Raw genomic sequence first — 21,082 nt, forward strand, 5'->3', positions numbered from 1 at the left:
GCTTGCAGGCAGCGATATTTACCACGATCGACTCGACATGCAGCTGCGAGATGCACAGGAGCAACAAAGCACTCCACGGTGCGGCGACATACGAAATCCACTGCCCAGCTACGCGTCGGCAACTAACAAAACGCCGACCCTGCCAGGATTCGAACCTGGAATCTTCTGATCCGTAGTCAGACGCGTTATCCGTTGCGCCACAGGGCCAGTGGCAGCATTTCTTTCTACGAGACAAGTGCAATTCGCTAAGAAACGTGTTCTCCATGGCTGAGCAAGCTCCCAAGGAAGGTACCTTTCGTGCAGCTGCGTGGCCGCAGTGCGCCTGCAGAGCTTAGAGCTTGCCACGCATCTGCTCTCGCTGTTCGACAGGTAGCAGAAGGCAAGGCGCGCGTTTTCCCACGTTTTCTCGACGACGAGAGCCGGTTGATGTGCATGTAAGCGTAGCATATGAAACAAGAATAGCACGAAGCATTGGTAGTCAGGTGCCAAAGTCGCAGTATGGCATCAGGTGGCGATCGTATGTTTCTGTGGCCACCACTGGTTTGCAGCAAAGTGAATACCGCTAACTGAAAGCACTCTGTTGTAGCCCCAGTGGCGCAATTGGTTAGCGCACGGTACTTATAAGGCAGTAGCCGTGAGCAATGCCGGGGTTGTGAGTTCGAGCCTCACCTGGGGCATACTTTTATTTCTTAGCAGCTGTCTCTGACAGCAACAGGAGGCTAGGTTTGAGATGTATCAGCTATTTGAGTAACATAATTGTGCATTCGAGACGCTAGCTGCGTCTTCCTCGGTAGTATAGTGGTTAGTATCCCCGCCTGTCACGCGGGAGACCGGGGTTCGATTCCCCGCCGGGGAGGCACATCCGATTTGTAATTGCTGCTCTATCACTCGCCGAACTTAGTGTAGGTCGTTTGCGGCTACTAGCACCATATCTCTCGCACACAGGCACCTGTGTACAGCGCATCCTCGGTAGTATAGTGGTTAGTATCCCCGCCTGTCACGCGGGAGACCGGGGTTCGATTCCCCGCCGGGGAGATGCGATTTTTATCTCACAACCCTGTTCGAGTGTTGCGCGTATGTGGGTCGTAAGAGCATTAACTTTGCGATCGTGGAGTGTAGTTGGCGCAAAATCTTAAAAAATGCTACAACTTAGGAAGTGGTTCTCGCATTCTTCACATTTCAGAATTGCGGGGTATGCTGTTAACGCTGTATCAAAGCACCCCAGCCGACGCTGTGGGCGTAATAATCGAGCTCGGCACAGTCCGCAAAAGAAATAATTTTAGCAGAGCGTGGTTTCGATCCACGGACCTCTGGGTTATGGGCCCAGCACGCTTCCACTGCGCCACTCTGCTGCCTGGGGTTGCGCCGGCTCTTCGCCACGTGACGTGGGACACTTGGAAAGTGTTGTCTGCGTCGCTTTCACACGCCTGTATTTAATTGCGTATCATCTCCTACAGCTCTCAGCTTGACTTGTCTCGACTTTGCTCGACTGACGCTACGCTGACGCTTGCAGGCAGCGATATTTACCACGATCGACTCGACATGCAGCTGCGAGATGCACAGGAGCAACAAAGCACTCCACGGTGCGGCGACATACGAAATCCACAGCCCAGCTACGCGTCGGCAACTAACAAAACGCCGACCCTGCCAGGATTCGAACCTGGAATCTTCTGATCCGTAGTCAGACGCGTTATCCGTTGCGCCACAGGGCCAGTGGCAGCATTTCTTTCTACGAGACAAGTGCAATTCGCTAAGAAACGTGTTCTCCATGGCTGAGCAAGCTCCCAAGGAAGGTACCTTTCGTGCAGCTGCGTGGCCGCAGTGCGCCTGCAGAGCTTAGAGCTTGCCACGCATCTGCTCTCGCTGTTCGACAGGTAGCAGAAGGCAAGGCGCGCGTTTTCCCACGTTTTCTCGACGACGAGAGCCGGTTGATGTGCATGTAAGCGTAGCATATGAAACAAGAATAGCACGAAGCATTGGTAGTCAGGTGCCAAAGTCGCAGTATGGCATCAGGTGGCGATCGTATGTTTCTGTGGCCACCACTGGTTTGCAGCAAAGTGAATACCGCTAACTGAAAGCACTCTGTTGTAGCCCCAGTGGCGCAATTGGTTAGCGCACGGTACTTATAAGGCAGTAGCCGTGAGCAATGCCGGGGTTGTGAGTTCGAGCCTCACCTGGGGCATACTTTTATTTCTTAGCAGCTGTCTCTGACAGCAACAGGAGGCTAGGTTTGAGATGTATCAGCTATTTGAGTAACATAATTGTGCATTCGAGACGCTAGCTGCGTCTTCCTCGGTAGTATAGTGGTTAGTATCCCCGCCTGTCACGCGGGAGACCGGGGTTCGATTCCCCGCCGGGGAGGCACATCCGATTTGTAATTGCTGCTCTATCACTCGCCGAACTTAGTGTAGGTCGTTTGCGGCTACTAGCACCATATCTCTCGCACACAGGCACCTGTCTACAGCGCATCCTCGGTAGTATAGTGGTTAGTATCCCCGCCTGTCACGCGGGAGACCGGGGTTCGATTCCCCGCCGGGGAGATGCGATTTTTATCTCACAACCCTGTTCGAGTGTTGCGCGTATGTGGGTCGTAAGAGCATTAACTTTGCGATCGTGGAGTGTAGTTGGCGCAAAATCTTAAAAAATGCTACAACTTAGGAAGTGGTTCTCGCATTCTTCACATTTCAGAATTGCGGGGTATGCTGTTAACGCTGTATCAAAGCACCCCAGCCGACGCTGTGGGCGTAATAATCGAGCTCGGCACAGTCCGCAAAAGAAATAATTTTAGCAGAGCGTGGTTTCGATCCACGGACCTCTGGGTTATGGGCCCAGCACGCTTCCACTGCGCCACTCTGCTGCCTGGGGTTGCGCCGGCTCTTCGCCACGTGACGTGGGACACTTGGAAAGTGTTGTCTGCGTCGCTTTCACACGCCTGTATTTAATTGCGTATCATCTCCTACAGCTCTCAGCTTGACTTGTCTCGACTTTGCTCGACTGACGCTACGCTGACGCTTGCAGGCAGCGATATTTACCACGATCGAATCGACATGCAGCTGCGAGATGCACAGGAGCAACAAAGCACTCCACGGTGCGGCGACATACGAAATCCACTGCCCAGCTACGCGTCGGCAACTAACAAAACGCCGACCCTGCCAGGATTCGAACCTGGAATCTTCTGATCCGTAGTCAGACGCGTTATCCGTTGCGCCACAGGGCCAGTGGCAGCATTTCTTTCTACGAGACAAGTGCAATTCGCTAAGAAACGTGTTCTCCATGGCTGAGCAAGCTCCCAAGGAAGGTACCTTTCGTGCAGCTGCGTGGCCGCAGTGCGCCTGCAGAGCTTAGAGCTTGCCACGCATCTGCTCTCGCTGTTCGACAGGTAGCAGAAGGCAAGGCGCGCGTTTTCCCACGTTTTCTCGACGACGAGAGCCGGTTGATGTGCATGTAAGCGTAGCATATGAAACAAGAATAGCACGAAGCATTGGTAGTCAGGTGCCAAAGTCGCAGTATGGCATCAGGTGGCGATCGTATGTTTCTGTGGCCACCACTGGTTTGCAGCAAAGTGAATACCGCTAACTGAAAGCACTCTGTTGTAGCCCCAGTGGCGCAATTGGTTAGCGCACGGTACTTATAAGGCAGTAGCCGTGAGCAATGCCGGGGTTGTGAGTTCGAGCCTCACCTGGGGCATACTTTTATTTCTTAGCAGCTGTCTCTGACAGCAACAGGAGGCTAGGTTTGAGATGTATCAGCTATTTGAGTAACATAATTGTGCATTCGAGACGCTAGCTGCGTCTTCCTCGGTAGTATAGTGGTTAGTATCCCCGCCTGTCACGCGGGAGACCGGGGTTCGATTCCCCGCCGGGGAGGCACATCCGATTTGTAATTGCTGCTCTATCACTCGCCGAACTTAGTGTAGGTCGTTTGCGGCTACTAGCACCATATCTCTCGCACACAGGCACCTGTCTACAGCGCATCCTCGGTAGTATAGTGGTTAGTATCCCCGCCTGTCACGCGGGAGACCGGGGTTCGATTCCCCGCCGGGGAGATGCGATTTTTATCTCACAACCCTGTTCGAGTGTTGCGCGTATGTGGGTCGTAAGAGCATTAACTTTGCGATCGTGGAGTGTAGTTGGCGCAAAATCTTAAAAAATGCTACAACTTAGGAAGTGGTTCTCGCATTCTTCACATTTCAGAATTGCGGGGTATGCTGTTAACGCTGTATCAAAGCACCCCAGCCGACGCTGTGGGCGTAATAATCGAGCTCGGCACAGTCCGCAAAAGAAATAATTTTAGCAGAGCGTGGTTTCGATCCACGGACCTCTGGGTTATGGGCCCAGCACGCTTCCACTGCGCCACTCTGCTGCCTGGGGTTGCGCCGGCTCTTCGCCACGTGACGTGGGACACTTGGAAAGTGTTGTCTGCGTCGCTTTCACACGCCTGTATTTAATTGCGTATCATCTCCTACAGCTCTCAGCTTGACTTGTCTCGACTTTGCTCGACTGACGCTACGCTGACGCTTGCAGGCAGCGATATTTACCACGATCGACTCGACATGCAGCTGCGAGATGCACAGGAGCAACAAAGCACTCCACGGTGCGGCGACATACGAAATCCACTGCCCAGCTACGCGTCGGCAACTAACAAAACGCCGACCCTGCCAGGATTCGAACCTGGAATCTTCTGATCCGTAGTCAGACGCGTTATCCGTTGCGCCACAGGGCCAGTGGCAGCATTTCTTTCTACGAGACAAGTGCAATTCGCTAAGAAACGTGTTCTCCATGGCTGAGCAAGCTCCCAAGGAAGGTACCTTTCGTGCAGCTGCGTGGCCGCAGTGCGCCTGCAGAGCTTAGAGCTTGCCACGCATCTGCTCTCGCTGTTCGACAGGTAGCAGAAGGCAAGGCGCGCGTTTTCCCACGTTTTCTCGACGACGAGAGCCGGTTGATGTGCATGTAAGCGTAGCATATGAAACAAGAATAGCACGAAGCATTGGTAGTCAGGTGCCAAAGTCGCAGTATGGCATCAGGTGGCGATCGTATGTTTCTGTGGCCACCACTGGTTTGCAGCAAAGTGAATACCGCTAACTGAAAGCACTCTGTTGTAGCCCCAGTGGCGCAATTGGTTAGCGAACGGTACTTATAAGGCAGTAGCCGTGAGCAATGCCGGGGTTGTGAGTTCGAGCCTCACCTGGGGCATACTTTTATTTCTTAGCAGCTGTCTCTGACAGCAACAGGAGGCTAGGTTTGAGATGTATCAGCTATTTGAGTAACATAATTGTGCATTCGAGACGCTAGCTGCGTCTTCCTCGGTAGTATAGTGGTTAGTATCCCCGCCTGTCACGCGGGAGACCGGGGTTCGATTCCCCGCCGGGGAGGCACATCCGATTTGTAATTGCTGCTCTATCACTCGCCGAACTTAGTGTAGGTCGTTTGCGGCTACTAGCACCATATCTCTCGCACACAGGCACCTGTCTACAGCGCATCCTCGGTAGTATAGTGGTTAGTATCCCCGCCTGTCACGCGGGAGACCGGGGTTCGATTCCCCGCCGGGGAGATGCGATTCTTATCTCACAACCCTGTTCGAGTGTTGCGCGTATGTGGGTCGTAAGAGCATTAACTTTGCGATCGTGGAGTGTAGTTGGCGCAAAATCTTAAAAAATGCTACAACTTAGGAAGTGGTTCTCGCATTCTTCACATTTCAGAATTGCGGGGTATGCTGTTAACGCTGTATCAAAGCACCCCAGCCGACGCTGTGGGCGTAATAATCGAGCTCGGCACAGTCCGCAAAAGAAATAATTTTAGCAGAGCGTGGTTTCGATCCACGGACCTCTGGGTTATGGGCCCAGCACGCTTCCACTGCGCCACTCTGCTGCCTGGGGTTGCGCCGGCTCTTCGCCACGTGACGTGGGACACTTGGAAAGTGTTGTCTGCGTCGCTTTCACACGCCTGTATTTAATTGCGTATCATCTCCTACAGCTCTCAGCTTGACTTGTCTCGACTTTGCTCGACTGACGCTACGCTGACGCTTGCAGGCAGCGATATTTACCACGATCGACTCGACATGCAGCTGCGAGATGCACAGGAGCAACAAAGCACTCCACGGTGCGGCGACATACGAAATCCACTGCCCAGCTACGCGTCGGCAACTAACAAAACGCCGACCCTGCCAGGATTCGAACCTGGAATCTTCTGATCCGTAGTCAGACGCGTTATCCGTTGCGCCACAGGGCCAGTGGCAGCATTTCTTTCTACGAGACAAGTGCAATTCGCTAAGAAACGTGTTCTCCATGGCTGAGCAAGCTCCCAAGGAAGGTACCTTTCGTGCAGCTGCGTGGCCGCAGTGCGCCTGCAGAGCTTAGAGCTTGCCACGCATCTGCTCTCGCTGTTCGACAGGTAGCAGAAGGCAAGGCGCGCGTTTTCCCACGTTTTCTCGACGACGAGAGCCGGTTGATGTGCATGTAAGCGTAGCATATGAAACAAGAATAGCACGAAGCATTGGTAGTCAGGTGCCAAAGTCGCAGTATGGCATCAGGTGGCGATCGTATGTTTCTGTGGCCACCACTGGTTTGCAGCAAAGTGAATACCGCTAACTGAAAGCACTCTGTTGTAGCCCCAGTGGCGCAATTGGTTAGCGAACGGTACTTATAAGGCAGTAGCCGTGAGCAATGCCGGGGTTGTGAGTTCGAGCCTCACCTGGGGCATACTTTTATTTCTTAGCAGCTGTCTCTGACAGCAACAGGAGGCTAGGTTTGAGATGTATCAGCTATTTGAGTAACATAATTGTGCATTCGAGACGCTAGCTGCGTCTTCCTCGGTAGTATAGTGGTTAGTATCCCCGCCTGTCACGCGGGAGACCGGGGTTCGATTCCCCGCCGGGGAGGCACATCCGATTTGTAATTGCTGCTCTATCACTCGCCGAACTTAGTGTAGGTCGTTTGCGGCTACTAGCACCATATCTCTCGCACACAGGCACCTGTGTACAGCGCATCCTCGGTAGTATAGTGGTTAGTATCCCCGCCTGTCACGCGGGAGACCGGGGTTCGATTCCCCGCCGGGGAGATGCGATTTTTATCTCACAACCCTGTTCGAGTGTTGCGCGTATGTGGGTCGTAAGAGCATTAACTTTGCGATCGTGGAGTGTAGTTGGCGCAAAATCTTAAAAAATGCTACAACTTAGGAAGTGGTTCTCGCATTCTTCACATTTCAGAATTGCGGGGTATGCTGTTAACGCTGTATCAAAGCACCCCAGCCGACGCTGTGGGCGTAATAATCGAGCTCGGCACAGTCCGCAAAAGAAATAATTTTAGCAGAGCGTGGTTTCGATCCACGGACCTCTGGGTTATGGGCCCAGCACGCTTCCACTGCGCCACTCTGCTGCCTGGGGTTGCGCCGGCTCTTCGCCACGTGACGTGGGACACTTGGAAAGTGTTGTCTGCGTCGCTTTCACACGCCTGTATTTAATTGCGTATCATCTCCTACAGCTCTCAGCTTGACTTGTCTCGACTTTGCTCGACTGACGCTACGCTGACGCTTGCAGGCAGCGATATTTACCACGATCGACTCGACATGCAGCTGCGAGATGCACAGGAGCAACAAAGCACTCCACGGTGCGGCGACATACGAAATCCACTGCCCAGCTACGCGTCGGCAACTAACGAAACGCCGACCCTGCCAGGATTCGAACCTGGAATCTTCTGATCCGTAGTCAGACGCGTTATCCGTTGCGCCACAGGGCCAGTGGCAGCATTTCTTTCTACGAGACAAGTGCAGTTCGCTAAGAAACGTGTTCTCCATGGCTGAGCAAGCTCCCAAGGAAGGTACCTTTCGTGCAGCTGCGTGGCCGCAGTGCGCCTGCAGAGCTTAGAGCTTGCCACGCATCTGCTCTCGCTGTTCGACAGGTAGCAGAAGGCAAGGCGCGCGTTTTCCCACGTTTTCTCGACGACGAGAGCCGGTTGATGTGCATGTAAGCGTAGCATATGAAACAAGAATAGCACGAAGCATTGGTAGTCAGGTGCCAAAGTCGCAGTATGGCATCAGGTGGCGATCGTATGTTTCTGTGGCCACCACTGGTTTGCAGCAAAGTGAATACCGCTAACTGAAAGCACTCTGTTGTAGCCCCAGTGGCGCAATTGGTTAGCGCACGGTACTTATAAGGCAGTAGCCGTGAGCAATGCCGGGGTTGTGAGTTCGAGCCTCACCTGGGGCATACTTTTATTTCTTAGCAGCTGTCTCTGACAGCAACAGGAGGCTAGGTTTGAGATGTATCAGCTATTTGAGTAACATAATTGTGCATTCGAGACGCTAGCTGCGTCTTCCTCGGTAGTATAGTGGTTAGTATCCCCGCCTGTCACGCGGGAGACCGGGGTTCGATTCCCCGCCGGGGAGGCACATCCGATTTGTAATTGCTGCTCTATCACTCGCCGAACTTAGTGTAGGTCGTTTGCGGCTACTAGCACCATATCTCTCGCACACAGGCACCTGTCTACAGCGCATCCTCGGTAGTATAGTGGTTAGTATCCCCGCCTGTCACGCGGGAGACCGGGGTTCGATTCCCCGCCGGGGAGATGCGATTTTTATCTCACAACCCTGTTCGAGTGTTGCGCGTATGTGGGTCGTAAGAGCATTAACTTTGCGATCGTGGAGTGTAGTTGGCGCAAAATCTTAAAAAATGCTACAACTTAGGAAGTGGTTCTCGCATTCTTCACATTTCAGAATTGCGGGGTATGCTGTTAACGCTGTATCAAAGCACCCCAGCCGACGCTGTGGGCGTAATAATCGAGCTCGGCACAGTCCGCAAAAGAAATAATTTTAGCAGAGCGTGGTTTCGATCCACGGACCTCTGGGTTATGGGCCCAGCACGCTTCCACTGCGCCACTCTGCTGCCTGGGGTTGCGCCGGCTCTTCGCCACGTGACGTGGGACACTTGGAAAGTGTTGTCTGCGTCGCTTTCACACGCCTGTATTTAATTGCGTATCATCTCCTACAGCTCTCAGCTTGACTTGTCTCGACTTTGCTCGACTGACGCTACGCTGACGCTTGCAGGCAGCGATATTTACCACGATCGACTCGACATGCAGCTGCGAGATGCACAGGAGCAACAAAGCACTCCACGGTGCGGCGACATACGAAATCCACTGCCCAGCTACGCGTCGGCAACTAACAAAACGCCGACCCTGCCAGGATTCGAACCTGGAATCTTCTGATCCGTAGTCAGACGCGTTATCCGTTGCGCCACAGGGCCAGTGGCAGCATTTCTTTCTACGAGACAAGTGCAATTCGCTAAGAAACGTGTTCTCCATGGCTGAGCAAGCTCCCAAGGAAGGTACCTTTCGTGCAGCTGCGTGGCCGCAGTGCGCCTGCAGAGCTTAGAGCTTGCCACGCATCTGCTCTCGCTGTTCGACAGGTAGCAGAAGGCAAGGCGCGCGTTTTCCCACGTTTTCTCGACGACGAGAGCCGGTTGATGTGCATGTAAGCGTAGCATATGAAACAAGAATAGCACGAAGCATTGGTAGTCAGGTGCCAAAGTCGCAGTATGGCATCAGGTGGCGATCGTATGTTTCTGTGGCCACCACTGGTTTGCAGCAAAGTGAATACCGCTAACTGAAAGCACTCTGTTGTAGCCCCAGTGGCGCAATTGGTTAGCGAACGGTACTTATAAGGCAGTAGCCGTGAGCAATGCGGGGGTTGTGAGTTCGAGCCTCACCTGGGGCATACTTTTATTTCTTAGCAGCTGTCTCTGACAGCAACAGGAGGCTAGGTTTGAGATGTATCAGCTATTTGAGTAACATAATTGTGCATTCGAGACGCTAGCTGCGTCTTCCTCGGTAGTATAGTGGTTAGTATCCCCGCCTGTCACGCGGGAGACCGGGGTTCGATTCCCCGCCGGGGAGGCACATCCGATTTGTAATTGCTGCTCTATCACTCGCCGAACTTAGTGTAGGTCGTTTGCGGCTACTAGCACCATATCTCTCGCACACAGGCACCTGTCTACAGCGCATCCTCGGTAGTATAGTGGTTAGTATCCCCGCCTGTCACGCGGGAGACCGGGGTTCGATTCCCCGCCGGGGAGATGCGATTTTTATCTCACAACCCTGTTCGAGTGTTGCGCGTATGTGGGTCGTAAGAGCATTAACTTTGCGATCGTGGAGTGTAGTTGGCGCAAAATCTTAAAAAATGCTACAACTTAGGAAGTGGTTCTCGCATTCTTCACATTTCAGAATTGCGGGGTATGCTGTTAACGCTGTATCAAAGCACCCCAGCCGACGCTGTGGGCGTAATAATCGAGCTCGGCACAGTCCGCAAAAGAAATAATTTTAGCAGAGCGTGGTTTCGATCCACGGACCTCTGGGTTATGGGCCCAGCACGCTTCCACTGCGCCACTCTGCTGCCTGGGGTTGCGCCGGCTCTTCGCCACGTGACGTGGGACACTTGGAAAGTGTTGTCTGCGTCGCTTTCACACGCCTGTATTTAATTGCGTATCATCTCCTACAGCTCTCAGCTTGACTTGTCTCGACTTTGCTCGACTGACGCTACGCTGACGCTTGCAGGCAGCGATATTTACCACGATCGACTCGACATGCAGCTGCGAGATGCACAGGAGCAACAAAGCACTCCACGGTGCGGCGACATACGAAATCCACTGCCCAGCTACGCGTCGGCAACTAACAAAACGCCGACCCTGCCAGGATTCGAACCTGGAATCTTCTGATCCGTAGTCAGACGCGTTATCCGTTGCGCCACAGGGCCAGTGGCAGCATTTCTTTCTACGAGACAAGTGCAATTCGCTAAGAAACGTGTTCTCCATGGCTGAGCAAGCTCCCAAGGAAGGTACCTTTCGTGCAGCTGCGTGGCCGCAGTGCGCCTGCAGAGCTTAGAGCTTGCCACGCATCTGCTCTCGCTGTTCGACAGGTAGCAGAAGGCAAGGCGCGCGTTTTCCCACGTTTTCTCGACGACGAGAGCCGGTTGATGTGCATGTAAGCGTAGCATATGAAACAAGAATAGCACGAAGCATTGGTAGTCAGGTGCCAAAGTCGCAGTATGGCATCAGGTGGCGATCGTATGTTTCTGTGGCCACCACTGGTTTGCAGCAAAGTGAATACCGCTAACTGAAAGCACTCTGTTGTAGCCCCAGTGGCGCAATTGGTTAGCGCACGGTACTTATAAGGCAGTAGCCGTGAGCAATGCCGGGGTTGTGAGTTCGAGCCTCACCTGGGGCATACTTTTATTTCTTAGCAGCTGTCTCTGACAGCAACAGGAGGCTAGGTTTGAGATGTATCAGCTATTTGAGTAACATAATTGTGCATTCGAGACGCTAGCTGCGTCTTCCTCGGTAGTATAGTGGTTAGTATCCCCGCCTGTCACGCGGGAGACCGGGGTTCGATTCCCCGCCGGGGAGGCACATCCGATTTGTAATTGCTGCTCTATCACTCGCCGAACTTAGTGTAGGTCGTTTGCGGCTACTAGCACCATATCTCTCGCACACAGGCACCTGTCTACAGCGCATCCTCGGTAGTATAGTGGTTAGTATCCCCGCCTGTCACGCGGGAGACCGGGGTTCGATTCCCCGCCGGGGAGATGCGATTTTTATCTCACAACCCTGTTCGAGTGTTGCGCGTATGTGGGTCGTAAGAGCATTAACTTTGCGATCGTGGAGTGTAGTTGGCGCAAAATCTTAAAAAATGCTACAACTTAGGAAGTGGTTCTCGCATTCTTCACATTTCAGAATTGCGGGGTATGCTGTTAACGCTGTATCAAAGCACCCCAGCCGACGCTGTGGGCGTAATAATCGAGCTCGGCACAGTCCGCAAAAGAAATAATTTTAGCAGAGCGTGGTTTCGATCCACGGACCTCTGGGTTATGGGCCCAGCACGCTTCCACTGCGCCACTCTGCTGCCTGGGGTTGCGCCGGCTCTTCGCCACGTGACGTGGGACACTTGGAAAGTGTTGTCTGCGTCGCTTTCACACGCCTGTATTTAATTGCGTATCATCTCCTACAGCTCTCAGCTTGACTTGTCTCGACTTTGCTCGACTGACGCTACGCTGACGCTTGCAGGCAGCGATATTTACCACGATCGACTCGACATGCAGCTGCGAGATGCACAGGAGCAACAAAGCACTCCACGGTGCGGCGACATACGAAATCCACTGCCCAGCTACGCGTCGGCAACTAACAAAACGCCGACCCTGCCAGGATTCGAACCTGGAATCTTCTGATCCGTAGTCAGACGCGTTATCCGTTGCGCCACAGGGCCAGTGGCAGCATTTCTTTCTACGAGACAAGTGCAATTCGCTAAGAAACGTGTTCTCCATGGCTGAGCAAGCTCCCAAGGAAGGTACCTTTCGTGCAGCTGCGTGGCCGCAGTGCGCCTGCAGAGCTTAGAGCTTGCCACGCATCTGCTCTCGCTGTTCGACAGGTAGCAGAAGGCAAGGCGCGCGTTTTCCCACGTTTTCTCGACGACGAGAGCCGGTTGATGTGCATGTAAGCGTAGCATATGAAACAAGAATAGCACGAAGCATTGGTAGTCAGGTGCCAAAGTCGCAGTATGGCATCAGGTGGCGATCGTATGTTTCTGTGGCCACCACTGGTTTGCAGCAAAGTGAATACCGCTAACTGAAAGCACTCTGTTGTAGCCCCAGTGGCGCAATTGGTTAGCGCACGGTACTTATAAGGCAGTAGCCGTGAGCAATGCCGGGGTTGTGAGTTCGAGCCTCACCTGGGGCATACTTTTATTTCTTAGCAGCTGTCTCTGACAGCAACAGGAGGCTAGGTTTGAGATGTATCAGCTATTTGAGTAACATAATTGTGCATTCGAGACGCTAGCTGCGTCTTCCTCGGTAGTATAGTGGTTAGTATCCCCGCCTGTCACGCGGGAGACCGGGGTTCGATTCCCCGCCGGGGAGGCACATCCGATTTGTAATTGCTGCTCTATCACTCGCCGAACTTAGTGTAGGTCGTTTGCGGCTACTAGCACCATATCTCTCGCACACAGGCACCTGTCTACAGCGCATCCTCGGTAGTATAGTGGTTAGTATCCCCGCCTGTCACGCGGGAGACCGGGGTTCGATTCCCCGCCGGGGAGATGCGATTTTTATCTCACAACCCTGTTCGAGTGTTGCGCGTATGTGGGTCGTAAGAGCATTAACTTTGCGATCGTGGAGTGTAGTTGGCGCAAAATCTTAAAAAATGCTACAACTTAGGAAGTGGTTCTCGCATTCTTCACATTTCAGAATTGCGGGGTATGCTGTTAACGCTGTATCAAAGCACCCCAGCCGACGCTGTGGGCGTAATAATCGAGCTCGGCACAGTCCGCAAAAGAAATAATTTTAGCAGAGCGTGGTTTCGATCCACGGACCTCTGGGTTATGGGCCCAGCACGCTTCCACTGCGCCACTCTGCTGCCTGGGGTTGCGCCGGCTCTTCGCCACGTGACGTGGGACACTTGGAAAGTGTTGTCTGCGTCGCTTTCACACGCCTGTATTTAATTGCGTATCATCTCCTACAGCTCTCAGCTTGACTTGTCTCGACTTTGCTCGACTGACGCTACGCTGACGCTTGCAGGCAGCGATATTTACCACGATCGACTCGACATGCAGCTGCGAGATGCACAGGAGCAACAAAGCACTCCACGGTGCGGCGACATACGAAATCCACTGCCCAGCTACGCGTCGGCAACTAACAAAACGCCGACCCTGCCAGGATTCGAACCTGGAATCTTCTGATCCGTAGTCAGACGCGTTATCCGTTGCGCCACAGGGCCAGTGGCAGCATTTCTTTCTACGAGACAAGTGCAATTCGCTAAGAAACGTGTTCTCCATGGCTGAGCAAGCTCCCAAGGAAGGTACCTTTCGTGCAGCTGCGTGGCCGCAGTGCGCCTGCAGAGCTTAGAGCTTGCCACGCATCTGCTCTCGCTGTTCGACAGGTAGCAGAAGGCAAGGCGCGCGTTTTCCCACGTTTTCTCGACGACGAGAGCCGGTTGATGTGCATGTAAGCGTAGCATATGAAACAAGAATAGCACGAAGCATTGGTAGTCAGGTGCCAAAGTCGCAGTATGGCATCAGGTGGCGATCGTATGTTTCTGTGGCCACCACTGGTTTGCAGCAAAGTGAATACCGCTAACTGAAAGCACTCTGTTGTAGCCCCAGTGGCGCAATTGGTTAGCGCACGGTACTTATAAGGCAGTAGCCGTGAGCAATGCCGGGGTTGTGAGTTCGAGCCTCACCTGGGGCATACTTTTATTTCTTAGCAGCTGTCTCTGACAGCAACAGGAGGCTAGGTTTGAGATGTATCAGCTATTTGAGTAACATAATTGTGCATTCGAGACGCTAGCTGCGTCTTCCTCGGTAGTATAGTGGTTAGTATCCCCGCCTGTCACGCGGGAGACCGGGGTTCGATTCCCCGCCGGGGAGGCACATCCGATTTGTAATTGCTGCTCTATCACTCGCCGAACTTAGTGTAGGTCGTTTGCGGCTACTAGCACCATATCTCTCGCACACAGGCACCTGTCTACAGCGCATCCTCGGTAGTATAGTGGTTAGTATCCCCGCCTGTCACGCGGGAGACCGGGGTTCGATTCCCCGCCGGGGAGATGCGATTTTTATCTCACAACCCTGTTCGAGTGTTGCGCGTATGTGGGTCGTAAGAGCATTAACTTTGCGATCGTGGAGTGTAGTTGGCGCAAAATCTTAAAAAATGCTACAACTTAGGAAGTGGTTCTCGCATTCTTCACATTTCAGAATTGCGGGGTATGCTGTTAACGCTGTATCAAAGCACCCCAGCCGACGCTGTGGGCGTAATAATCGAGCTCGGCACAGTCCGCAAAAGAAATAATTTTAGCAGAGCGTGGTTTCGATCCACGGACCTCTGGGTTATGGGCCCAGCACGCTTCCACTGCGCCACTCTGCTGCCTGGGGTTGCGCCGGCTCTTCGCCACGTGACGTGGGACACTTGGAAAGTGTTGTCTGCGTCGCTTTCACACGCCTGTATTTAATTGCGTATCATCTCCTACAGCTCTCAGCTTGACTTGTCTCGACTTTGCTCGACTGACGCTACGCTGACGCTTGCAGGCAGCGATATTTACCACGATCGACTCGACATGCAGCTGCGAGATGCACAGGAGCAACAAAGCACTCCACGGTGCGGCGACATACGAAATCCACTGCCCAGCTACGCGTCGGCAACTAACAAAACGCCGACCCTGCCAGGATTCGAACCTGGAATCTTCTGATCCGTAGTCAGACGCGTTATCCGTTGCGCCACAGGGCCAGTGGCAGCATTTCTTTCTACGAGACAAGTGCAGTTCGCTAAGAAACGTGTTCTCCATGGCTGAGCAAGCTCCCAAGGAAGGTACCTTTCGTGCAGCTGCGTGGCCGCAGTGCGCCTGCAGAGCTTAGAGCTTGCCACGCATCTGCTCTCGCTGTTCGACAGGTAGCAGAAGGCAAGGCGCGCGTTTTCCCACGTTTTCTCGACGACGAGAGCCGGTTGATGTGCATGTAAGCGTAGCATATGAAACAAGAATAGCACGAAGCATTGGTAGTCAGGTGCCAAAGTCGCAGTATGGCATCAGGTGGCGATCGTATGTTTCTGTGGCCACCACTGGTTTGCAGCAAAGTGAATACCGCTAACTGAAAGCACTCTGTTGTAGCCCCAGTGGCGCAATTGGTTAGCGCACGGTACTTATAAGGCAGTAGCCGTGAGCAATGCCGGGGTTGTGAGTTCGAGCCTCACCTGGGGCATACTTTTATTTCTTAGCAGCTGTCTCTGACAGCAACAGGAGGCTAGGTTTGAGATGTATCAGCTATTTGAGTAACATAATTGTGCATTCGAGACGCTAGCTGCGTCTTCCTCGGTAGTATAGTGGTTAGTATCCCCGCCTGTCACGCGGGAGACCGGGGTTCGATTCCCCGCCGGGGAGGCACATCCGATTTGTAATTGCTGCTCTATCACTCGCCGAACTTAGTGTAGGTCGTTTGCGGCTACTAGCACCATATCTCTCGCACACAGGCACCTGTCTACAGCGCATCCTCGGTAGTATAGTGGTTAGTATCCCCGCCTGTCACGCGGGAGACCGGGGTTCGATTCCCCGCCGGGGAGATGCGATTTTTATCTCACAACCCTGTTCGAGTGTTGCGCGTATGTGGGTCGTAAGAGCATTAACTTTGCGATCGTGGAGTGTAGTTGGCGCAAAATCTTAAAAAATGCTACAACTTAGGAAGTGGTTCTCGCATTCTTCACATTTCAGAATTGCGGGGTATGCTGTTAACGCTGTATCAAAGCACCCCAGCCGACGCTGTGGGCGTAATAATCGAGCTCGGCACAGTCCGCAAAAGAAATAATTTTAGCAGAGCGTGGTTTCGATCCACGGACCTCTGGGTTATGGGCCCAGCACGCTTCCACTGCGCCACTCTGCTGCCTGGGGTTGCGCCGGCTCTTCGCCACGTGACGTGGGACACTTGGAAAGTGTTGTCTGCGTCGCTTTCACACGCCTGTATTTAATTGCGTATCATCTCCTACAGCTCTCAGCTTGACTTGTCTCGACTTTGCTCGACTGACGCTACGCTGACGCTTGCAGGCAGCGATATTTACCACGATCGACTCGACATGCAGCTGCGAGATGCACAGGAGCAACAAAGCACTCCACGGTGCGGCGACATACGAAATCCACTGCCCAGCTACGCGTCGGCAACTAACAAAACGCCGACCCTGCCAGGATTCGAACCTGGAATCTTCTGATCCGTAGTCAGACGCGTTATCCGTTGCGCCACAGGGCCAGTGGCAGCATTTCTTTCTACGAGACAAGTGCAATTCGCTAAGAAACGTGTTCTCCATGGCTGAGCAAGCTCCCAAGGAAGGTACCTTTCGTGCAGCTGCGTGGCCGCAGTGCGCCTGCAGAGCTTAGAGCTTGCCACGCATCTGCTCTCGCTGTTCGACAGGTAGCAGAAGGCAAGGCGCGCGTTTTCCCACGTTTTCTCGACGACGAGAGCCGGTTGATGTGCATGTAAGCGTAGCATATGAAACAAGAATAGCACGAAGCATTGGTAGTCAGGTGCCAAAGTCGCAGTATGGCATCAGGTGGCGATCGTATGTTTCTGTGGCCACCACTGGTTTGCAGCAAAGTGAATACCGCTAACTGAATGCACTCTGTTGTAGCCCCAGTGGCGCAATTGGTTAGCGCACGGTACTTATAAGGCAGTAGCCGTGAGCAATGCCGGGGTTGTGAGTTCGAGCCTCACCTGGGGCATACTTTTATTTCTTAGCAGCTGTCTCTGACAGCAACAGGAGGCTAGGTTTGAGATGTATCAGCTATTTGAGTAACATAATTGTGCATTCGAGACGCTAGCTGCGTCTTCCTCGGTAGTATAGTGGTTAGTATCCCCGCCTGTCACGCGGGAGACCGGGGTTCGATTCCCCGCCGGGGAGGCACATCCGATTTGTAATTGCTGCTCTATCACTCGCCGAACTTAGTGTAGGTCGTTTGCGGCTACTAGCACCATATCTCTCGCACACAGGCACCTGTCTACAGCGCATCCTCGGTAGTATAGTGGTTAGTATCCCCGCCTGTCACGCGGGAGACCGGGGTTCGATTCCCCGCCGGGGAGATGCGATTTTTATCTCACAACCCTGTTCGAGTGTTGCGCGTATGTGGGTCGTAAGAGCATTAACTTTGCGATCGTGGAGTGTAGTTGGCGCAAAATCTTAAAAAATGCTACAACTTAGGAAGTGGTTCTCGCATTCTTCACATTTCAGAATTGCGGGGTATGCTGTTAACGCTGTATCAAAGCACCCCAGCCGACGCTGTGGGCGTAATAATCGAGCTCGGCACAGTCCGCAAAAGAAATAATTTTAGCAGAGCGTGGTTTCGATCCACGGACCTCTGGGTTATGGGCCCAGCACGCTTCCACTGCGCCACTCTGCTGCCTGGGGTTGCGCCGGCTCTTCGCCACGTGACGTGGGACACTTGGAAAGTGTTGTCTGCGTCGCTTTCACACGCCTGTATTTAATTGCGTATCATCTCCTACAGCTCTCAGCTTGACTTGTCTCGACTTTGCTCGACTGACGCTACGCTGACGCTTGCAGGCAGCGATATTTACCACGATCGACTCGACATGCAGCTGCGAGATGCACAGGAGCAACAAAGCACTCCACGGTGCGGCGACATACGAAATCCACTGCCCAGCTACGCGTCGGCAACTAACAAAACGCCGACCCTGCCAGGATTCGAACCTGGAATCTTCTGATCCGTAGTCAGACGCGTTATCCGTTGCGCCACAGGGCCAGTGGCAGCATTTCTTTCTACGAGACAAGTGCAGTTCGCTAAGAAACGTGTTCTCCATGGCTGAGCAAGCTCCCAAGGAAGGTACCTTTCGTGCAGCTGCGTGGCCGCAGTGCGCCTGCAGAGCTTAGAGCTTGCCACGCATCTGCTCTCGCTGTTCGACAGGTAGCAGAAGGCAAGGCGCGCGTTTTCCCACGTTTTCTCGACGACGAGAGCCGGTTGATGTGCATGTAAGCGTAGCATATGAAACAAGAATAGCACGAAGCATTGGTAGTCAGGTGCCAAAGTCGCAGTATGGCATCAGGTGGCGATCGTATGTTTCTGTGGCCACCACTGGTTTGCAGCAAAGTGAATACCGCTAACTGAAAGCACTCTGTTGTAGCCCCAGTGGCGCAATTGGTTAGCGCACGGTACTTATAAGGCAGTAGCCGTGAGCAATGCCGGGGTTGTGAGTTCGAGCCTCACCTGGGGCATACTTTTATTTCTTAGCAGCTGTCTCTGACAGCAACAGGAGGCTAGGTTTGAGATGTATCAGCTATTTGAGTAACATAATTGTGCATTCGAGACGCTAGCTGCGTCTTCCTCGGTAGTATAGTGGTTAGTATCCCCGCCTGTCACGCGGGAGACCGGGGTTCGATTCCCCGCCGGGGAGGCACATCCGATTTGTAATTGCTGCTCTATCACTCGCCGAACTTAGTGTAGGTCGTTTGCGGCTACTAGCACCATATCTCTCGCACACAGGCACCTGTCTACAGCGCATCCTCGGTAGTATAGTGGTTAGTATCCCCGCCTGTCACGCGGGAGACCGGGGTTCGATTCCCCGCCGGGGAGATGCGATTTTTATCTCACAACCCTGTTCGAGTGTTGCGCGTATGTGGGTCGTAAGAGCATTAACTTTGCGATCGTGGAGTGTAGTTGGCGCAAAATCTTAAAAAATGCTACAACTTAGGAAGTGGTTCTCGCATTCTTCACATTTCAGAATTGCGGGGTATGCTGTTAACGCTGTATCAAAGCACCCCAGCCGACGCTGTGGGCGTAATAATCGAGCTCGGCACAGTCCGCAAAAGAAATAATTTTAGCAGAGCGTGGTTTCGATCCACGGACCTCTGGGTTATGGGCCCAGCACGCTTCCACTGCGCCACTCTGCTGCCTGGGGTTGCGCCGGCTCTTCGCCACGTGACGTGGGACACTTGGAAAGTGTTGTCTGCGTCGCTTTCACACGCCTGTATTTAATTGCGTATCATCTCCTACAGCTCTCAGCTTGACTTGTCTCGACTTTGCTCGACTGACGCTACGCTGACGCTTGCAGGCAGCGATATTTACCACGATCGACTCGACATGCAGCTGCGAGATGCACAGGAGCAACAAAGCACTCCACGGTGCGGCGACATACGAAATCCACTGCCCAGCTACGCGTCGGCAACTAACAAAACGCCGACCCTGCCAGGATTCGAACCTGGAATCTTCTGATCCGTAGTCAGACGCGTTATCCGTTGCGCCACAGGGCCAGTGGCAGCATTTCTATCTACGAGACAAGTGCAGTTCGCTAAGAAACGTGTTCTCCATGGCTGAGCAAGCTCCCAAGGAAGGTACCTTTCGTGCAGCTGCGTGGCCGCAGTGCGCCTGCAGAGCTTAGAGCTTGCCACGCATCTGCTCTCGCTGTTCGACAGGTAGCAGAAGGCAAGGCGCGCGTTTTCCCACGTTTTCTCGACGACGAGAGCCGGTTGATGTGCATGTAAGCGTAGCATATGAAACAAGAATAGCACGAAGCATTGGTAGTCAGGTGCCAAAGTCGCAGTATGGCATCAGGTGGCGATCGTATGTTTCTGTGCCCACCACTGGTTTGCAGCAAAGTGAATACCGCTAACTGAAAGCACTCTGTTGTAGCCCCAGTGGCGCAATTGGTTAGCGCACGGTACTTATAAGGCAGTAGCCGTGAGCAATGCCGGGGTTGTGAGTTCGAGCCTCACCTGGGGCATACTTTTATTTCTTAGCAGCTGTCTCTGACAGCAACAGGAGGCTAGGTTTGAGATGTATCAGCTATTTGAGTAACATAATTGTGCATTCGAGACGCTAGCTGCGTCTTCCTCGGTAGTATAGTGGTTAGTATCCCCGCCTGTCACGCGGGAGACCGGGGTTCGATTCCCCGCCGGGGAGGCACATCCGATTTGTAATTGCTGCTCTATCACTCGCCGAACTTAGTGTAGGTCGTTTGCGGCTACTAGCACCATATCTCTCGCACACAGGCACCTGTCTACAGCGCATCCTCGGTAGTATAGTGGTTAGTATCCCCGCCTGTCACGCGGGAGACCGGGGTTCGATTCCCCGCCGGGGAGATGCGATTTTTATCTCACAACCCTGTTCGAGTGTTGCGCGTATGTGGGTCGTAAGAGCATTAACTTTGCGATCGTGGAGTGTAGTTGGCGCAAAATCTTAAAAAATGCTACAACTTAGGAAGTGGTTCTCGCATTCTTCACATTTCAGAATTGCGGGGTATGCTGTTAACGCTGTATCAAAGCACCCCAGCCGACGCTGTGGGCGTAATAATCGAGCTCGGCACAGTCCGCAAAAGAAATAATTTTAGCAGAGCGTGGTTTCGATCCACGGACCTCTGGGTTATGGGCCCAGCACGCTTCCACTGCGCCACTCTGCTGCCTGGGGTTGCGCCGGCTCTTCGCCACGTGACGTGGGACACTTGGAAAGTGTTGTCTGCGTCGCTTTCACACGCCTGTATTTAATTGCGTATCATCTCCTACAGCTCTCAGCTTGACTTGTCTCGACTTTGCTCGACTGACGCTACGCTGACGCTTGCAGGCAG

At 53.2% G+C, this 21,082-nt stretch overlaps 69 non-coding genes across 69 annotated transcripts; 41 read left to right on the forward strand and 28 right to left on the reverse strand.

Moving 5' to 3' along the window:
* Positions 1-134: 134 nt before the first annotated feature.
* On the reverse strand, positions 135-207 carry Trnar-acg. Its single transcript has one exon. It is a non-coding gene; the product is annotated as a tRNA-Arg (tRNA).
* A 378-nt stretch (positions 208-585) lies between these two features.
* Trnai-uau lies at positions 586-677 on the forward strand. The gene is given in 2 exon segments: positions 586-623; positions 642-677. It is a non-coding gene; the product is annotated as a tRNA-Ile (tRNA).
* Positions 678-784: 107 nt separating this feature from the next.
* Positions 785-856, forward strand: Trnad-guc. The gene has a single exon. It is a non-coding gene; the product is annotated as a tRNA-Asp (tRNA).
* A 107-nt stretch (positions 857-963) lies between these two features.
* Positions 964-1,035, forward strand: Trnad-guc. The gene has a single exon. It is a non-coding gene; the product is annotated as a tRNA-Asp (tRNA).
* A 245-nt stretch (positions 1,036-1,280) lies between these two features.
* Positions 1,281-1,352, reverse strand: Trnam-cau. Its single transcript has one exon. It is a non-coding gene; the product is annotated as a tRNA-Met (tRNA).
* Positions 1,353-1,639: 287 nt separating this feature from the next.
* Positions 1,640-1,712, reverse strand: Trnar-acg. Its single transcript has one exon. It is a non-coding gene; the product is annotated as a tRNA-Arg (tRNA).
* A 378-nt stretch (positions 1,713-2,090) lies between these two features.
* Positions 2,091-2,182, forward strand: Trnai-uau. Its single transcript is given in 2 exon segments — positions 2,091-2,128; positions 2,147-2,182. It is a non-coding gene; the product is annotated as a tRNA-Ile (tRNA).
* A 107-nt stretch (positions 2,183-2,289) lies between these two features.
* Trnad-guc lies at positions 2,290-2,361 on the forward strand. The gene has a single exon. It is a non-coding gene; the product is annotated as a tRNA-Asp (tRNA).
* Positions 2,362-2,468: 107 nt separating this feature from the next.
* On the forward strand, positions 2,469-2,540 carry Trnad-guc. Its single transcript has one exon. It is a non-coding gene; the product is annotated as a tRNA-Asp (tRNA).
* Positions 2,541-2,785: 245 nt separating this feature from the next.
* Positions 2,786-2,857, reverse strand: Trnam-cau. The gene has a single exon. It is a non-coding gene; the product is annotated as a tRNA-Met (tRNA).
* Positions 2,858-3,144: 287 nt separating this feature from the next.
* Trnar-acg lies at positions 3,145-3,217 on the reverse strand. The gene has a single exon. It is a non-coding gene; the product is annotated as a tRNA-Arg (tRNA).
* Positions 3,218-3,595: 378 nt separating this feature from the next.
* Positions 3,596-3,687, forward strand: Trnai-uau. The gene is given in 2 exon segments: positions 3,596-3,633; positions 3,652-3,687. It is a non-coding gene; the product is annotated as a tRNA-Ile (tRNA).
* A 107-nt stretch (positions 3,688-3,794) lies between these two features.
* On the forward strand, positions 3,795-3,866 carry Trnad-guc. Its single transcript has one exon. It is a non-coding gene; the product is annotated as a tRNA-Asp (tRNA).
* A 107-nt stretch (positions 3,867-3,973) lies between these two features.
* Positions 3,974-4,045, forward strand: Trnad-guc. The gene has a single exon. It is a non-coding gene; the product is annotated as a tRNA-Asp (tRNA).
* Positions 4,046-4,290: 245 nt separating this feature from the next.
* Positions 4,291-4,362, reverse strand: Trnam-cau. The gene has a single exon. It is a non-coding gene; the product is annotated as a tRNA-Met (tRNA).
* A 287-nt stretch (positions 4,363-4,649) lies between these two features.
* Trnar-acg lies at positions 4,650-4,722 on the reverse strand. Its single transcript has one exon. It is a non-coding gene; the product is annotated as a tRNA-Arg (tRNA).
* A 378-nt stretch (positions 4,723-5,100) lies between these two features.
* Positions 5,101-5,192, forward strand: Trnai-uau. The gene is given in 2 exon segments: positions 5,101-5,138; positions 5,157-5,192. It is a non-coding gene; the product is annotated as a tRNA-Ile (tRNA).
* Positions 5,193-5,299: 107 nt separating this feature from the next.
* On the forward strand, positions 5,300-5,371 carry Trnad-guc. The gene has a single exon. It is a non-coding gene; the product is annotated as a tRNA-Asp (tRNA).
* Positions 5,372-5,478: 107 nt separating this feature from the next.
* Trnad-guc lies at positions 5,479-5,550 on the forward strand. The gene has a single exon. It is a non-coding gene; the product is annotated as a tRNA-Asp (tRNA).
* A 245-nt stretch (positions 5,551-5,795) lies between these two features.
* Trnam-cau lies at positions 5,796-5,867 on the reverse strand. Its single transcript has one exon. It is a non-coding gene; the product is annotated as a tRNA-Met (tRNA).
* A 287-nt stretch (positions 5,868-6,154) lies between these two features.
* Positions 6,155-6,227, reverse strand: Trnar-acg. Its single transcript has one exon. It is a non-coding gene; the product is annotated as a tRNA-Arg (tRNA).
* Positions 6,228-6,605: 378 nt separating this feature from the next.
* On the forward strand, positions 6,606-6,697 carry Trnai-uau. Its single transcript is given in 2 exon segments — positions 6,606-6,643; positions 6,662-6,697. It is a non-coding gene; the product is annotated as a tRNA-Ile (tRNA).
* Positions 6,698-6,804: 107 nt separating this feature from the next.
* On the forward strand, positions 6,805-6,876 carry Trnad-guc. Its single transcript has one exon. It is a non-coding gene; the product is annotated as a tRNA-Asp (tRNA).
* Positions 6,877-6,983: 107 nt separating this feature from the next.
* Positions 6,984-7,055, forward strand: Trnad-guc. Its single transcript has one exon. It is a non-coding gene; the product is annotated as a tRNA-Asp (tRNA).
* A 245-nt stretch (positions 7,056-7,300) lies between these two features.
* Positions 7,301-7,372, reverse strand: Trnam-cau. Its single transcript has one exon. It is a non-coding gene; the product is annotated as a tRNA-Met (tRNA).
* Positions 7,373-7,659: 287 nt separating this feature from the next.
* Positions 7,660-7,732, reverse strand: Trnar-acg. Its single transcript has one exon. It is a non-coding gene; the product is annotated as a tRNA-Arg (tRNA).
* A 378-nt stretch (positions 7,733-8,110) lies between these two features.
* On the forward strand, positions 8,111-8,202 carry Trnai-uau. Its single transcript is given in 2 exon segments — positions 8,111-8,148; positions 8,167-8,202. It is a non-coding gene; the product is annotated as a tRNA-Ile (tRNA).
* A 107-nt stretch (positions 8,203-8,309) lies between these two features.
* Trnad-guc lies at positions 8,310-8,381 on the forward strand. The gene has a single exon. It is a non-coding gene; the product is annotated as a tRNA-Asp (tRNA).
* A 107-nt stretch (positions 8,382-8,488) lies between these two features.
* Trnad-guc lies at positions 8,489-8,560 on the forward strand. Its single transcript has one exon. It is a non-coding gene; the product is annotated as a tRNA-Asp (tRNA).
* Positions 8,561-8,805: 245 nt separating this feature from the next.
* Trnam-cau lies at positions 8,806-8,877 on the reverse strand. The gene has a single exon. It is a non-coding gene; the product is annotated as a tRNA-Met (tRNA).
* Positions 8,878-9,164: 287 nt separating this feature from the next.
* Positions 9,165-9,237, reverse strand: Trnar-acg. Its single transcript has one exon. It is a non-coding gene; the product is annotated as a tRNA-Arg (tRNA).
* Positions 9,238-9,814: 577 nt separating this feature from the next.
* Positions 9,815-9,886, forward strand: Trnad-guc. Its single transcript has one exon. It is a non-coding gene; the product is annotated as a tRNA-Asp (tRNA).
* A 107-nt stretch (positions 9,887-9,993) lies between these two features.
* On the forward strand, positions 9,994-10,065 carry Trnad-guc. The gene has a single exon. It is a non-coding gene; the product is annotated as a tRNA-Asp (tRNA).
* A 245-nt stretch (positions 10,066-10,310) lies between these two features.
* Positions 10,311-10,382, reverse strand: Trnam-cau. The gene has a single exon. It is a non-coding gene; the product is annotated as a tRNA-Met (tRNA).
* A 287-nt stretch (positions 10,383-10,669) lies between these two features.
* Trnar-acg lies at positions 10,670-10,742 on the reverse strand. Its single transcript has one exon. It is a non-coding gene; the product is annotated as a tRNA-Arg (tRNA).
* A 378-nt stretch (positions 10,743-11,120) lies between these two features.
* Positions 11,121-11,212, forward strand: Trnai-uau. Its single transcript is given in 2 exon segments — positions 11,121-11,158; positions 11,177-11,212. It is a non-coding gene; the product is annotated as a tRNA-Ile (tRNA).
* Positions 11,213-11,319: 107 nt separating this feature from the next.
* On the forward strand, positions 11,320-11,391 carry Trnad-guc. Its single transcript has one exon. It is a non-coding gene; the product is annotated as a tRNA-Asp (tRNA).
* A 107-nt stretch (positions 11,392-11,498) lies between these two features.
* Trnad-guc lies at positions 11,499-11,570 on the forward strand. Its single transcript has one exon. It is a non-coding gene; the product is annotated as a tRNA-Asp (tRNA).
* Positions 11,571-11,815: 245 nt separating this feature from the next.
* Trnam-cau lies at positions 11,816-11,887 on the reverse strand. Its single transcript has one exon. It is a non-coding gene; the product is annotated as a tRNA-Met (tRNA).
* A 287-nt stretch (positions 11,888-12,174) lies between these two features.
* Trnar-acg lies at positions 12,175-12,247 on the reverse strand. The gene has a single exon. It is a non-coding gene; the product is annotated as a tRNA-Arg (tRNA).
* Positions 12,248-12,625: 378 nt separating this feature from the next.
* Trnai-uau lies at positions 12,626-12,717 on the forward strand. Its single transcript is given in 2 exon segments — positions 12,626-12,663; positions 12,682-12,717. It is a non-coding gene; the product is annotated as a tRNA-Ile (tRNA).
* Positions 12,718-12,824: 107 nt separating this feature from the next.
* Positions 12,825-12,896, forward strand: Trnad-guc. Its single transcript has one exon. It is a non-coding gene; the product is annotated as a tRNA-Asp (tRNA).
* Positions 12,897-13,003: 107 nt separating this feature from the next.
* Trnad-guc lies at positions 13,004-13,075 on the forward strand. Its single transcript has one exon. It is a non-coding gene; the product is annotated as a tRNA-Asp (tRNA).
* A 245-nt stretch (positions 13,076-13,320) lies between these two features.
* Trnam-cau lies at positions 13,321-13,392 on the reverse strand. The gene has a single exon. It is a non-coding gene; the product is annotated as a tRNA-Met (tRNA).
* A 287-nt stretch (positions 13,393-13,679) lies between these two features.
* Positions 13,680-13,752, reverse strand: Trnar-acg. The gene has a single exon. It is a non-coding gene; the product is annotated as a tRNA-Arg (tRNA).
* A 378-nt stretch (positions 13,753-14,130) lies between these two features.
* Trnai-uau lies at positions 14,131-14,222 on the forward strand. Its single transcript is given in 2 exon segments — positions 14,131-14,168; positions 14,187-14,222. It is a non-coding gene; the product is annotated as a tRNA-Ile (tRNA).
* Positions 14,223-14,329: 107 nt separating this feature from the next.
* Positions 14,330-14,401, forward strand: Trnad-guc. Its single transcript has one exon. It is a non-coding gene; the product is annotated as a tRNA-Asp (tRNA).
* Positions 14,402-14,508: 107 nt separating this feature from the next.
* Positions 14,509-14,580, forward strand: Trnad-guc. The gene has a single exon. It is a non-coding gene; the product is annotated as a tRNA-Asp (tRNA).
* A 245-nt stretch (positions 14,581-14,825) lies between these two features.
* Trnam-cau lies at positions 14,826-14,897 on the reverse strand. The gene has a single exon. It is a non-coding gene; the product is annotated as a tRNA-Met (tRNA).
* Positions 14,898-15,184: 287 nt separating this feature from the next.
* On the reverse strand, positions 15,185-15,257 carry Trnar-acg. Its single transcript has one exon. It is a non-coding gene; the product is annotated as a tRNA-Arg (tRNA).
* Positions 15,258-15,635: 378 nt separating this feature from the next.
* Positions 15,636-15,727, forward strand: Trnai-uau. Its single transcript is given in 2 exon segments — positions 15,636-15,673; positions 15,692-15,727. It is a non-coding gene; the product is annotated as a tRNA-Ile (tRNA).
* Positions 15,728-15,834: 107 nt separating this feature from the next.
* On the forward strand, positions 15,835-15,906 carry Trnad-guc. The gene has a single exon. It is a non-coding gene; the product is annotated as a tRNA-Asp (tRNA).
* A 107-nt stretch (positions 15,907-16,013) lies between these two features.
* Positions 16,014-16,085, forward strand: Trnad-guc. Its single transcript has one exon. It is a non-coding gene; the product is annotated as a tRNA-Asp (tRNA).
* A 245-nt stretch (positions 16,086-16,330) lies between these two features.
* Positions 16,331-16,402, reverse strand: Trnam-cau. Its single transcript has one exon. It is a non-coding gene; the product is annotated as a tRNA-Met (tRNA).
* Positions 16,403-16,689: 287 nt separating this feature from the next.
* On the reverse strand, positions 16,690-16,762 carry Trnar-acg. Its single transcript has one exon. It is a non-coding gene; the product is annotated as a tRNA-Arg (tRNA).
* Positions 16,763-17,140: 378 nt separating this feature from the next.
* On the forward strand, positions 17,141-17,232 carry Trnai-uau. The gene is given in 2 exon segments: positions 17,141-17,178; positions 17,197-17,232. It is a non-coding gene; the product is annotated as a tRNA-Ile (tRNA).
* A 107-nt stretch (positions 17,233-17,339) lies between these two features.
* Positions 17,340-17,411, forward strand: Trnad-guc. Its single transcript has one exon. It is a non-coding gene; the product is annotated as a tRNA-Asp (tRNA).
* A 107-nt stretch (positions 17,412-17,518) lies between these two features.
* Trnad-guc lies at positions 17,519-17,590 on the forward strand. Its single transcript has one exon. It is a non-coding gene; the product is annotated as a tRNA-Asp (tRNA).
* Positions 17,591-17,835: 245 nt separating this feature from the next.
* On the reverse strand, positions 17,836-17,907 carry Trnam-cau. The gene has a single exon. It is a non-coding gene; the product is annotated as a tRNA-Met (tRNA).
* A 287-nt stretch (positions 17,908-18,194) lies between these two features.
* On the reverse strand, positions 18,195-18,267 carry Trnar-acg. The gene has a single exon. It is a non-coding gene; the product is annotated as a tRNA-Arg (tRNA).
* Positions 18,268-18,645: 378 nt separating this feature from the next.
* On the forward strand, positions 18,646-18,737 carry Trnai-uau. The gene is given in 2 exon segments: positions 18,646-18,683; positions 18,702-18,737. It is a non-coding gene; the product is annotated as a tRNA-Ile (tRNA).
* Positions 18,738-18,844: 107 nt separating this feature from the next.
* On the forward strand, positions 18,845-18,916 carry Trnad-guc. The gene has a single exon. It is a non-coding gene; the product is annotated as a tRNA-Asp (tRNA).
* A 107-nt stretch (positions 18,917-19,023) lies between these two features.
* Positions 19,024-19,095, forward strand: Trnad-guc. Its single transcript has one exon. It is a non-coding gene; the product is annotated as a tRNA-Asp (tRNA).
* Positions 19,096-19,340: 245 nt separating this feature from the next.
* Trnam-cau lies at positions 19,341-19,412 on the reverse strand. The gene has a single exon. It is a non-coding gene; the product is annotated as a tRNA-Met (tRNA).
* Positions 19,413-19,699: 287 nt separating this feature from the next.
* Trnar-acg lies at positions 19,700-19,772 on the reverse strand. The gene has a single exon. It is a non-coding gene; the product is annotated as a tRNA-Arg (tRNA).
* A 378-nt stretch (positions 19,773-20,150) lies between these two features.
* On the forward strand, positions 20,151-20,242 carry Trnai-uau. Its single transcript is given in 2 exon segments — positions 20,151-20,188; positions 20,207-20,242. It is a non-coding gene; the product is annotated as a tRNA-Ile (tRNA).
* A 107-nt stretch (positions 20,243-20,349) lies between these two features.
* On the forward strand, positions 20,350-20,421 carry Trnad-guc. The gene has a single exon. It is a non-coding gene; the product is annotated as a tRNA-Asp (tRNA).
* A 107-nt stretch (positions 20,422-20,528) lies between these two features.
* Trnad-guc lies at positions 20,529-20,600 on the forward strand. The gene has a single exon. It is a non-coding gene; the product is annotated as a tRNA-Asp (tRNA).
* A 245-nt stretch (positions 20,601-20,845) lies between these two features.
* Trnam-cau lies at positions 20,846-20,917 on the reverse strand. The gene has a single exon. It is a non-coding gene; the product is annotated as a tRNA-Met (tRNA).
* Positions 20,918-21,082: the final 165 nt, after the last annotated feature.

The sequence above is a fragment of the Schistocerca americana genome, chromosome 8, assembly GCF_021461395.2.
Source record: "Schistocerca americana isolate TAMUIC-IGC-003095 chromosome 8, iqSchAmer2.1, whole genome shotgun sequence".
Taxonomy (NCBI): Eukaryota; Metazoa; Arthropoda; class Insecta; order Orthoptera; family Acrididae; genus Schistocerca; species Schistocerca americana.